The sequence below is a fragment of the Odocoileus virginianus genome, chromosome 13 (assembly GCF_023699985.2).
Source record: "Odocoileus virginianus isolate 20LAN1187 ecotype Illinois chromosome 13, Ovbor_1.2, whole genome shotgun sequence".
Classification (NCBI taxonomy): domain Eukaryota; kingdom Metazoa; phylum Chordata; class Mammalia; order Artiodactyla; family Cervidae; genus Odocoileus; species Odocoileus virginianus.
Window position 1 is genome coordinate 60,262 of NC_069686.1, and position 12,176 is coordinate 72,437.

Consider the following 12,176-nt stretch of genomic DNA (forward strand, 5'->3'; position numbering starts at 1 on the left):
GCACTACCGAGCCGGCGTGTGCAACCGGGCGTGCGTGGGCGCAGCCAGCCACTGCGCAGGCGCGGACACGCTCCCCACTCGGCCTCCGTGCGGCGCTCTGAGCGAGCGCGCGCCCCCGGCGGGTTCCGCTCCCGACAGGCGGAGGGCTGCGCGCGCACGAGAGAGCCGGCCGTGACGTGCGCCGCGCTACGCCCGACGTCACGGGTCCGTGTGTAGTGGCGGCCGGGCTACCCTCAGCAGCGGCTCCCGACGAGGGTGGTGCGGTCGCTGGGTGCGGTGTTCGGGGGTCCTGCGGCCCGCAGCGGCGGCGGCGGCGGCGACTACTACCAGGAGGCCCGGTGCTCCCGGCCGCGGAGTCGTCTCTCCCGCCCCTTCTCCGGCCTCGGCGGCGCCCGGCCCGCGGCTTCCTCCTTTTCTGCCCAGCTTCCCGCGGGCCTCTGGGCCGCGCCGGCGAGAAGGAACGAGGGGCGCCGAGAGGCCCCGGCCGGCCGCCGCGGTCCACGAGTCCGCCGCTGCGCCCGGCGCGGGCTCCATGTGAAGGAGGGCCGGGCCTGGCCCCCCGGCCCGCGCCCGACTCCTCGTGCGCCCCTCCGGTCCCCGGGGGCCCGCAGCCTCCCTCGACCGGGGGGCGCAGTGACAGGCCGCGCGGGGGCGGAGGGGTGGGTCTGCGGCTCCATACGTCCCCGCGGAGCGGCGGGTAAGTGCGTGTGCGTGCGTGTGTGTGTGTGTGTGTGTGTGTGTGTGTGTGAGCGCGCGCGCGCGCCCGCACAAATGTGTGGCGGTGGCGGTGGCGGTGGCGGTGGCGGAGCGGGGAGGGGGCCGGACGTGAGGAGGGGGCAGTTGCCTGCCTGGGCGCAGCCCCTGGGGCGGAGATTTAGCTAAGTTGTAGCCTCTCTTGGGGTGGGCGGACCTTGGGTCCCTGGCATCCTGTCCTGAAGTCCAGGTCCGAGCGAAGTAGACCGCTGGGCGGTGGAGCTGTCAAGACGCGTACTCCGTGGGGCCTTTGGAAGGAACATTGCGCCTGGTCCTTGGGAGAAGCAGAAATCTTACATACAGGAAGCGAGAAAGTGCTTGTCTTTGCCCCGCTGTATCGTCGTACACTAGTGGTTAGGGTTGATGCCCTTTTCTCTTTATGGACCGTTCAGCGAGCACTTGTTACGCCCCCAGTATTTATCGTGCATTGTCTCACCTCACCTTCGAAGCCCAGTGAGGTGATAGTGTCTCTCCATTTTATGGTTGAAAACATCGAGGCTCAGATTCAGGAACTTGCCCAAGGTCACGCAGCTTGGTAATCTGGGAAAGCCTTGGTTCGAATATGATGTCTTCTCCGTAGAAGTGTATTTCTGATCTTGCGAAAATAAATATGTGAGGAAAATGAGAAAACCTGAAAAGTTTCTTCTTGGGAGTAAAATCTAAATATTTACATAAGTAGATCGAGCTTATATGCCTCTATTGTGTTTTGCTGCAGTCTAGCCAAATGATTTTCTTGGTTCTTTCCCAAAAAATTACTATTAAAAGGTGACTCCATGCACCTTTACCTTTTTCTTTTTTTGCGGTGGAACTGACCGGACAGAAAATATTCCCCCTCTTATCAAAAAGAAGAAATAGATTTAGTTAAACTCCATATTTCTTGAAAAGTTACGGTTTGTGCAGTTTATTTTTGATGCATACAGGGAACTCACAGTTGGGTTATTTGCTTGAGATTTCCTTATTGCAAAATTTGTTTCTGGATTATGTGGCAATGACAACATACTTAGTAATTTGTGCATTAACTTGTGCAATATCTCTGAGTGAAGGGCCAGAATTTAATGTGTAGAGTGTTGTAAAAAGTTATCTTTTAATGATGTGATTGTTTTCTTTCCTATGTATGTAGCAAAGTAATGAGTATTTATAAACTAACTGAAATTCTCATTTTAGCATTGACCTATACTGTTTCTTTGATTATGATTAAAGCTAGAGAGCCTTTACATTTCTCTTTGCAGAAGAAAGTGTTGATAAAATTCTCGAGTAACTTAAGTTTCATGCATAGTTGTAAATGTTGAAGAAATCTATTGATGCCCCAAATTGTAGTATTTCATAATTTCTTTTAATGTATTATCAGGTTTAAGAAAATTTGTAGTTCAATGTCTGTGTAATGTCTGTAGAGAAAATGTTGCATTACAGAGTTAAGAAGTGGATGGTTCACAGATAGATTTGTTGTTTGTTTAAAATATAAACGTGTGTTGAGTCTTGTTGAATGTAATATCATTATAGAATGGTTATCTAGTCATGGTCTCCATGAATCTCTCTTGAAAGAAATAACTATTAAAGATTTATTGTAAATAATTTGATGATTACATTGTAGATTCAGTCTTTTAAGTGTTTTAATTGGAACTTTCATCCCATGTTTACCTTATTGCTACCAGAGGAGTAAACTATATTTAATAGATGTTGTATTAAAATGGCATTGTGTTTGGTTCTAGACAAGTCCCACAGCTTTAGTATCAGATTGACTTTATTTTTTTCCTTGTAGAATTGGAGCTCTCTAAGCTCCCTCCTACCTGCCCCCCAACCCAGCCCCAGCTTTTCATTATGAAGCAGTGTTAAGTACACAGGAATTTGGTGATATCAAACACCCACGTGGTAATCCTGTAGACTTACTTGTTGGCATCTCGCCATAATGTGGACATGATTTTTGGCCATGGGTGCCCGTGGCACCGTTGCTCAGTCATGTCCCACTCTTTGTGACCCCATGGACTGTAGCCCGCCAGGCTCCTCTATCCAAGGGGTTTTCTAGGCAAGAATAGTGGAATCTGTTGCCATTTCCTCCTTCAGGGGATCTTCCCAACCCAGGGATTGAATCCCTATCTCCTGCATGTCTCCTGCATTGGCAGGCGGCTTCTTTACTATTGAGCCACTTAGGAAGCATTTTTGGCTATGCCATTTGAAAACAAACTGTGGACACTATGACACTTTACCCCTAATATGCCAACTTGCATTCCCAAAGATAAGGACATTTTCTTACATAGCCAAGATATCATTATTGTTAACTTTCTAATGAATAGTTATTAATAAGAATAAATTCTTATTGTTAATTTCTTAATGTAATCTAGTATCCATCCATGTTTAAATCTTCCCACTTGTGCTGGAAAGATCTTTTATGGCCTTTTATACTTAATCCCACCAAACCAGGATCCCATCAAGGTTTATTCACTACATTTGGTTAAGTCTCTTTGATCTCTTCTAATCTAAAACAATATCACCTCTCCATTTTATTTATTTATTTTTTTATCTTTTGGGCATGCCACACAGTATGTGGGATCTTAGTTTCCCAACCAGGGATTGAACCTGTGGCCCCTGCTATGGAAGCACAGAGATTTAACCACTGGATGCCTTGGAAGTCCCATCATCTCTCCATTTTATAAAATGGATTTTTTTTTTCATAAAAGAGATCAAGCCAGTTATCTTATAAAACAAGTCACATTCTGGATTTGTCTGATTCCCTCCCCCCCATGGTGTCATTTAGCATGTTCCTCTTTGCCTCGTACATTAGCTAACTGTAAGCTAGACTTAAAGAATCATTAGTTTCAGGTTAAATATTTTGGGCAAGAATAACTACTGAGTGTTGCTGTGTACTTTATATTACTTCCCATCAGGGATCATATATTGTTAAGTCCTATTATTTGTGATCCTGAGTTTGATCACTTGGTTATGGGGGTTGTTGTTCATTTGCTAAGTCATATCTTTGCGACCCCATGGACTGCAGCATGCCCGGCTTCCCTGTCCTTCGCTATCTCCCCAAGTTTGCTCAAACTCATGTCCATTAAGTCAGTGATGGCATCCAACTATCTCATCTCTGTTGTCCCCTTCTCCTGCTGCCCTCAGTCTTTCCCAGCATCGGGATCTTTCCCAGTGAGTCAGCTCTTCCCATTAGGTGGCTAAAGTATTGGAGTTTCAGCTTCAGCATCCGTCCTTCCAGTGAATATTCAGGGCTGATTTCCTTTAGGGTTTACTGGTTTGATCTCCTTGCTGTCCACAGGACTGTCAAGAGTCCTCTGCAGCACCACAGTTTGAAAGCATCAGTTTTTAGGCACCGAGCCTTCTTTATGGTTCAACTCTCACATCCCTACATGATTACTGGAAAGACCATAGCTTTGACTAGATGGACCTTTATCAGCAAAGTGATGTCTCTGCTTTTTAATACGCTGTCTAGGTTTGTCATAGCTTTGCTTCCAAGGAGCAAGCATCTTTTAATTTTGTGGCTGTTGTCACCCTCTGCAGTGATTTTGGAACCCAAGAAAACAAAATCTGCCACTGTTTCCACTTTTTTCCCACCTGTTTGCCATGAAGTGATGGGACCGGATGCCATGATCTTAGTTTTTCGAATGTTCAGTTTTAAACCAGCTCTTTCATTCTCCTCTTTCAGTCAGTTCAGTCGTGTCCAACTCTTTGTGACCCTATGGACTGCATCATGCCAAGCTTCTCTGTCCATCACCAAACTCCTGGAGCTTACTCAAACTCATATCCATCAAGCTGGTGATGCCATCCAACCGTCTCATCCTCTGTCGTCCCCTTCTCCTCCTGCCTTCAGTCTTTCCCAGCATCAGGCTCTTTTCTAGCGAGTCAGTTCTTTGCATCAGGTGGCCAAGGTATTGGAGTTTCAGCTTCAGCTCTCCTCTTTGCTGCTGCTGCTAAGTCGCTTCAGTCGTGTCCGACTCTGTGCAACCCCATAGACGGCAGCCCACTGGGCTCCCCTGTCCCTGGGATTCTCCAGGCAAGAATAGTGGAGGGGGTTGCCATTTCCTCCAGCGCATGAAAGTGAAAAGTGAAAGTGAAGTCGCTCAGTTGTGTCCGACTCATAGCGACCCCATGGACTGCAGCCCACTTGGCTCCTCTGTCCATGGGATTTTCCAGGCAAGAGTACTGGAGTGGGTGCCTTTGCCTTCTCTGGCTCTCCTCTTTAGGTGAGGTATATTTTCCCCACTGCAGTTGGCATGTGTTCTCCAGTAATCTTTCAGCTTTCAGTAGGTAGTAATATCTATTGCTGCATCTGCTGGCAAGCTAACTTTTGGATTTCAATGTTAACAATCTTTTGTTGGTCTGTAGACAGCAACAGAATCACAGGAATTGTAAAAATATTCTATGCAGCTGTATTAATCAGGTTCTGATTTTGCAGCTGTATTAATCAGGTTCTGATTTTAGGGATTTTAAATGAATTCAAGGTTATCACCAGTTATGAATAAAAAGAGACCTGACTTGAGAGAACAGGACAATTCAGTTCCTGTCTTTTCCTGTACTCTCTCTCAAGGAGTGTGTGTGTGTTTTGGCTGTACCGTGAGGCTTGGTGGCTTGTGAGATCTTAGTCCTCACTGAACCTCAGTCCTTGGCAGTAAAATCGAGGAGACCCTATCACTGGACCATCAGGGAATTCCCTCAAATAATATGCTTCTTTTAATTAAGTCTTAGCCAATATTTGTTGCTCAGGAATAGCTGAAATATAAAAGAGTTACTTTACTAGAAAATATTTTGAGAAAACTGTTTTCTGGTGTTATGCAAAGGAGAACTGGATTGAGAATCAGAAGGTCTAAATACTAGGCCTAATTCTACTGTTCTATGAAGTTCAAGGATTATAAACTTTTAAACTTCACTCTGTATTTTCACGTCATAGTGAGTGTTAGTAAACATGTCTGGAGGATAGGAATAGACTCTTCTTTGGTGTTGTTCCCATAACTAGCCCACCACCTTTCTTGTAAGTCCTCAAGAGTGTTTTGCTTGAGATTCGTAGTACTATAAATTTAAAAAACATTCTGTAGTTTATAAACTTCAGTTTTTTCTAGAGGTAATTTCCCCCCATTTGTATAGTTAGTCGTTTAGTATGGACTTTAATAAATTAATAGTGACAAATTAAAAGGATAGTTTAAGATACGATTTTATTGGCATTCTTTTGATAATTCCCAAATTGCGTCTGCTCAGCACCACTCCCTTGAGCAGGGTGGTCCTTGAGCACTCTGCACTCGCCTCCACCACCCACTGACCGCTCGGCCCTGTAGTGGTCTGTGTCTTCCACTGAGAAATCAGGTCTCCAAGCACAGACGCAGTGCTTTGTTGGTTTTGTTGCCTGTTGCCACAATACCTGTTGCCACATGTTTATTAAATGGATAGGTAATTGACAAGAGACCTCCTTTTACAGTTCAGATTCTTAAAAGATGGTAGTTGCATGAGTTGAACAGGGTGGGGAATTTCAATGAAATGTTTCTGTATGCTCAGAAAAAGTCAGGTATTTGTGAACAGCTCTACCACAGAGGCAAGGCTGTGGAAAGGTTTCTGAAAATTATAGGAATCAGTGGGAGAATGTGAGATAATATTTATTATTTTTGTAAGTCTTTAAGAACAGATCTGCAGTCTAAGCCGAAATAAATTTTCAATTGTTTCTGTGCTATTAGTTATGTGCTCCTAACTCATATTGTATTTTAGATTTCTGACTTGAAGATGTTTCATTATCATTATTATTGTTTGATAAGTTTGTCGTTACCCTAAGTTTGACTGACTTAGCTACATTTTAATGGTATTTATGGAGTTTTAACTCAAAATATTTTGTTCTTTTGTTTTAATATGAAAGAAACAAGACCAATGTTCTCTGACTAAATTTGCAGAGAGATTAATATCATGGTTTATATGATTGCTTTGATGCACTTTAAAATCAGTTTAGGCATTTTTAGACCTGTTGAGTGCTTTGTAAAATTAGTAATAGTTATTATATGGTATGACATAATGTATAAGAATGGTATGTCAAAGAACATTTACGAACTTTCTTATTTGATTAGATATTATAAGGAAATGAAAGAAGTAGAAGGTAGCTAGCTCAGCCTTAGTGTTGATAAAGATCTACTTTGAGATAGTGTATCATTAACCATCCAGTCTGTTAGTAGTACTTGACTGCATTCGGTTGACTTCACCCCCAAACCACCATATACCTTCATTATAAATCTTTCCCCATGATTTGAGAAACAGTAGATTAATTTTGTGTTCTGAGATCATGTAATGTGTATTAATCAGCATCTCAAAGTTTTGTCCCATAGTTATGGACTGTTGCATATTGCCTTAGGATTAGAAGGTTTACTTAGGGATGTACCTGAGGAATTTCTTGCCTTGAATGTTCCTGAAGTGAATACACAGACTGTAAACTGTATTTCATACTGTTTTTTGAAGACTGATAGTAGGTAGAAAGCCTGAATTCACTCTTAAATCTGCCATTAATTAAAAGTTGACTGTGACAAAGTGACTTCAGTAATTTTTTAAAAAGCATGATCTTAGCACATAGCAGGTACACACAGGTCTTTGCTGTGTCGTGTGAGATCTTTGTAGCACACGGAACTCTAGAGTTGTGGTCCTCGGGCTCAGTACTTGCAGTGCTTCGGCTTAGTTGCTCCACACCATGTGGGATCTTAGTCCCCAAGCCAGGAATCCAGTCTGCACCCCCCACATTGCAGGGTGGAGCCTTAGCCACTGGACCACAAGGGAAGTCCCGAGTTCAACATTTCTGAATTTGAAGAAGTTGCCCTAGATGATTTCTTTTTTAAAAAACATTTATCTGTTTTTTGGTTGTGGTGGGTCTTTTTTGCTGCATGGGGACTACTCTTTATTGCAGTGCCTGCGCTGCTTCTTGTGGTGGTTTCTCTTGTTGTGGAGCACAGCCTCGAGGATCGTGGGCTCAGTGGTTGCAGCTCTCGGGCTCCAGTGCTCAGGCTCAGTAATTGTGGTACACAGGCTTAGTTGCTTTGCAGCACACAGGATCTTCCCTGACCAGGTATAGAATTGATGTCCCTTGCATCACCAGGTGGATTCTTAAACACTGAACCCCCAGGGAAGGGCCCCCCCCCCCACCGAGTTGATTTCTTAAGGACTATCTAATACATGATTCTGTGAGAGCCACAGCATCATAGAAAAGAGATTCAAGTTTTCTTGCTTGGGAGATTGTTAAGATGACAACTATCCAGGAAAGATTTGTTACAGGGCAGCATTTGGAAGATAAATAGCTCTGTTTAAATGTGATTACTTTGTCAGAATGACATCTTTTACTTAAAGATATTTTATAGCCAGGTACCTTGTGTTGAACTGTGATGATCTATAATAGGTGCTCAGTAAATGTTGAAAGAGTAGATGAATAACTTCAGGACTGATATGATTGAAATCAGAGTCACCTGATGATATTTTAGTGATAAAATCCAGGATAGTAACCATTGAATTCTAGAAAATAGCAGAAAAAGAACTAAATTATTCTCATGAATGGGCAACCAAGACTAGTGAAATACATTTTTGGAAATACTTTAGCCAAAAGGGAGGAAAGATCTTTTTGGAAAGGAAAAAAAAAGTATTGGAAAAATTTTACCTGCAGTCTTATGCCCACTAGAAATTTTAAAATAGTTTTATGGATGTACTGGATAAGCCCCAAATGATTACATTTAAAAAAAGTTCTTACTCCCCAATGGAAAAAACATTTGGGGCAAACCATACATCAACAAAAAAATTTTTAATGTATATATTTATTTTTGTGAGGCTGTGTGGGATCTTAGTTCCCTAACAGGGGATTGAACCTGTGCCCCCTGCAACCATCGGACCACAGGAAAGTCCCGGCAAATTTTTTTTTTCCTCAGAATCTTTCTGCTTCTTTATTCTTCCTTTCTTCCATCTTCACATCTCTAAGCAAAGCATAGAAGTACATTAAGTATTCCTAGCTTATTTTGTTCTTAGGTAATAAATTGGTATTGGCATTTGTTAAACTAGAGCTTCCCTTGTGGCTCACATGTTAAAGAAACTGCCTGCAATGCTGGAGACCTGGGTTCAATCCCTGGGTCAGGAATATCCCCTGGAGAAGGGATTGGCAATCCACTCCAGTATTCTTGCCTGGAGAATTCCATGGACAGAGGAGCCTTTTGCGCTGCAGTCTGTGGGGTCCCAAAGAGTTGGACATGACTAAGCAACTAACACTTTCGTTAATCTGATACCCACTCTAGTGTTTTCTCTCATATAAATCTTGCTCTTTTGCAAATGGGAGGATCAAGTTTGGGTGATATGGCTTCATAGAATGAGGGCTCTTCATCCTGCTTTCAAAGATGGGCAGCTCAGAACTGATTAAAGAAGGCTTGATTGGAAATTATGAAAGGACTAAGGCTTAGATTTGGTGATGCAGGAGGATCTCTAAAGGGAAAGTTGCAGAGATCTTGGTCAGTAGGTGGAGGGGAGGCTTGAGTAGTTGCATGTGTCAGGGTTCAATCACAAAGGAAGAACGAACTGCTGTGGTATCATGGAATTAAGGAATTTATGATAGGTAGAAGACCTTACGGAGTTGTGGGAGAAGCTTGGAAACCAAAGTCTGTAAGGGGGAACTGGCAGATCAGAGAAGTCACTAATCAGCCTTCCTGAAGCAGTGGTGCAGTGGGCAAGTCAGAGTTTGCAGGTGAATCTGAGAAGCTAGTTATACCCAGCTACTGAAGTGTGGGACCACATAGTAGAGCTGGTACAAAGTATAGAAAGCTGTTGTCTCTACCTAGGTACCTCTTCTGCGGTCTTCAGTCCATCTTTTGATTGTAGGCCTGAGGTTGCTGTTTGGTTGGCAGGGTTGACAATAAGAAAGAGCTGCATGCAATACAGGGGAGAGCAGAGACACAGTGAAATACTCTGTCAACTCTGCATCCAACTATCTAACCCTAATCTTCAGAGAGTAATTTCCGTCTTTGACTCTCTCTCACCAGGAACCTGGTGGGAAGAGGATTCTGGAAGTGTAGTTTGAACATGAAAGTTGTCATGGTACAGACTGTCACAGAGGGTGAAAGTGGAGGGTGGGAAATCACAGTGAGGGCTGTGGTCGTTGTGGCAGTCCACAGTGATGTTTCATCTTCTGCGAGAGAGCAAGTTCTTTAAAATCTCCAAGCCTCTGTCCTCCTCTGTGAGATGGGAAGACAATACCTACATTAGGGATTATTGTGAGGATTAAATGAAATGTTTTGTATTTAGCAGACTGTTAGTACAGTGTAAAATAATGTAAATAATAGCTTTTATTATTAGTCATAATTGTGGTGGTAAAGAGGACAGATTGAGAACTAGGAAGGGTGTATTTTGAAAGAGAGGAAAGTAGAGAAGATGAGTGGAGGTAAGAGTGAAGTAGAAGATGTAGTTCCTGTAATTGAGAATGCAACAATCAAGCTGCAGAGGACACATGTAAGCATATAGCAAGGTTGGGAAGGTGTTAAATAAGGTAATGTTCTTTAAGACAAATGACTCTGCCATGATGAGTGGAGAGACTCAGCAAATGACAGCAAAGGCTGTCATTTCCAGCGTGCTCATGCTCCGTCGTTCACTTATGTCCAACTCTTTGCGACCCTGTAGACTATAGCCCGCTAGGCTCCTCTGTCTATGGGATTTTCCAGGCAAGGATACTGTAGTAGGTTACCATTTCCTTCTTCAGGGTGTGAGTGAAGTGAAGTCGCTCAATCGTGTCCGACTTTGCGACTCCATGGACTGCAGCCTCCCAGGCTCCTCCATCCATGGGATTTTCCAGCCAAGAGTACTGGAGTGGGTTGCCATTTCCTTCTCCAGGGGAACTTCCTCACTCAGGGATTGAACCCGGGTCTCCTGCGTTGCAGGCAGACGCTTTACCCTCCAAGCCACCAGGGAAACTCGAGGGTGTAGTTAAGCTTAAAAGTGGTGATGTAAAATTCCTAGTATACTGTCAGTCCACAGAGGTTATTTTTCACTTCTTATCAGTTAGGAAGATAGACAGATGAAGGGAGTAGGGAAGGCTGGAACTGGGTCCTTGTTTAGACAAGAAGGAAAGGAGGAAGCACTTCAGATAGCAGAAACAGGAGGAGGCATCGTCAAGGCATGCAGCACTTCATGAAGACAAGTTGGTACCTACTGACTCCTGCTCTTTGCTTTTGATTGTCTGTAGTTTCTTGATTTTTATTTTGAAGGATTGCTTATGCTTGTATCACTGCAAGCAATCAGCACCCAGTAATTGTGTAACACATAATGATACTTATTGTACAATAAAGCCTGAGTTTTTACCAACTGTAAGCCCCTAGAGTTAGGTGTTTCCCTCTTCATGCATAATCTATACCATGGTGTTTTCTCTTCACACTCAGTAGATTCATAAGGTTATTTACTGTTAGTGATTTCACTTGCTTACAGTATGAAATGATGAAGGTTGATAAAAGGAGAGATTACATTTTAAAAAAGTAAATAATAAAGAAGAGGAAAGCGAAGCTTAAGCAGCAGCTCTGATTTATTTCTCTGTGAGTCTCAAGGCTTCTTCAGTGTTTTTCTGTTTTGGCTCTTCAAATCCAGCCTAAGCTAAAATGATGAGGTATGGTAGATGCTGTTACACATACTCACAGTTCCCAAAGAGCCCAGTAGGGTAAAGACCAAAAGGAAGCAAAACTAAAAGAAGATAAAACAGGAGAGCTGGGTTTGATCCCTGGGTTGGAAAGATCCCCTGGAGAAGGAAATGGCAACCCACTCCAGTATTCTTGCCTGGAGAATTCCATGGAGCACGTTCCTCTTCCAAGAACACAAGAGAAGACTCTGCACATGGACATCACCAGATGGTCAACACTGAAATCAGATTGATTATATTCTTTGCAGCCAAAGATGGAGAAGCTCTATACAGTCAGCAAAAACAAGATGAGGAGCTGACTGTGGCTCAGATCATGAACTCCTTACTGCCAAGTTCAGACTTAAATTGAAGAAAGTAGGGAAAACCACTAGACCATTCAGGTATGACCTAAATTAGATCCGTAAAGGTACAGTTATACAGTGGAAGTGAGAAATAGATTTAAGGGACTAGATCTGATAGAGTGCCTGATGAACTATGGATGGAGGTTCGTGATATTGTACAGGAGACAGGAATCAAGACCATCCCCAAGAAAAAGAAATGCAAAAAAAGCTAAATGGCTATCTGAGGAGGCCTTACAAATAGCTTTGAAAAGAAGAGAAGTGAAAAGCAAAGGAGAAAAGGGAAGATATACCCATTTGAATGCAGAGTTCCAGAGAATAGCAAGGAGGGATAAGAAAACCTTCTTCAGTGATCAGTGCAAAGAAATAGAGGAAAACAATAGAATGGGAAAGACGAGATCTCTTCAAGAAAATTAGAGATACCAAGGGAATATGTCATGCAAAGATGGGCTCAATAAAGGACAGAA

The 12,176-nt window shown here is 43.2% G+C and overlaps 1 protein-coding gene across 1 annotated transcript in view; it reads left to right on the forward strand.

Annotated features, from left to right (window-relative positions):
• Positions 1-609: 609 nt before the first annotated feature.
• The window catches only part of MAP3K2 (mitogen-activated protein kinase kinase kinase 2), a 93,835-nt gene continuing 82,268 nt past the window's right edge, over positions 610-12,176 (forward strand). The window contains exon 1 of the mRNA XM_020890187.2: positions 610-697. The gene's annotated coding sequence lies outside the window, so the exon portion shown is untranslated. The remainder of the gene's footprint in view (positions 698-12,176) is intronic.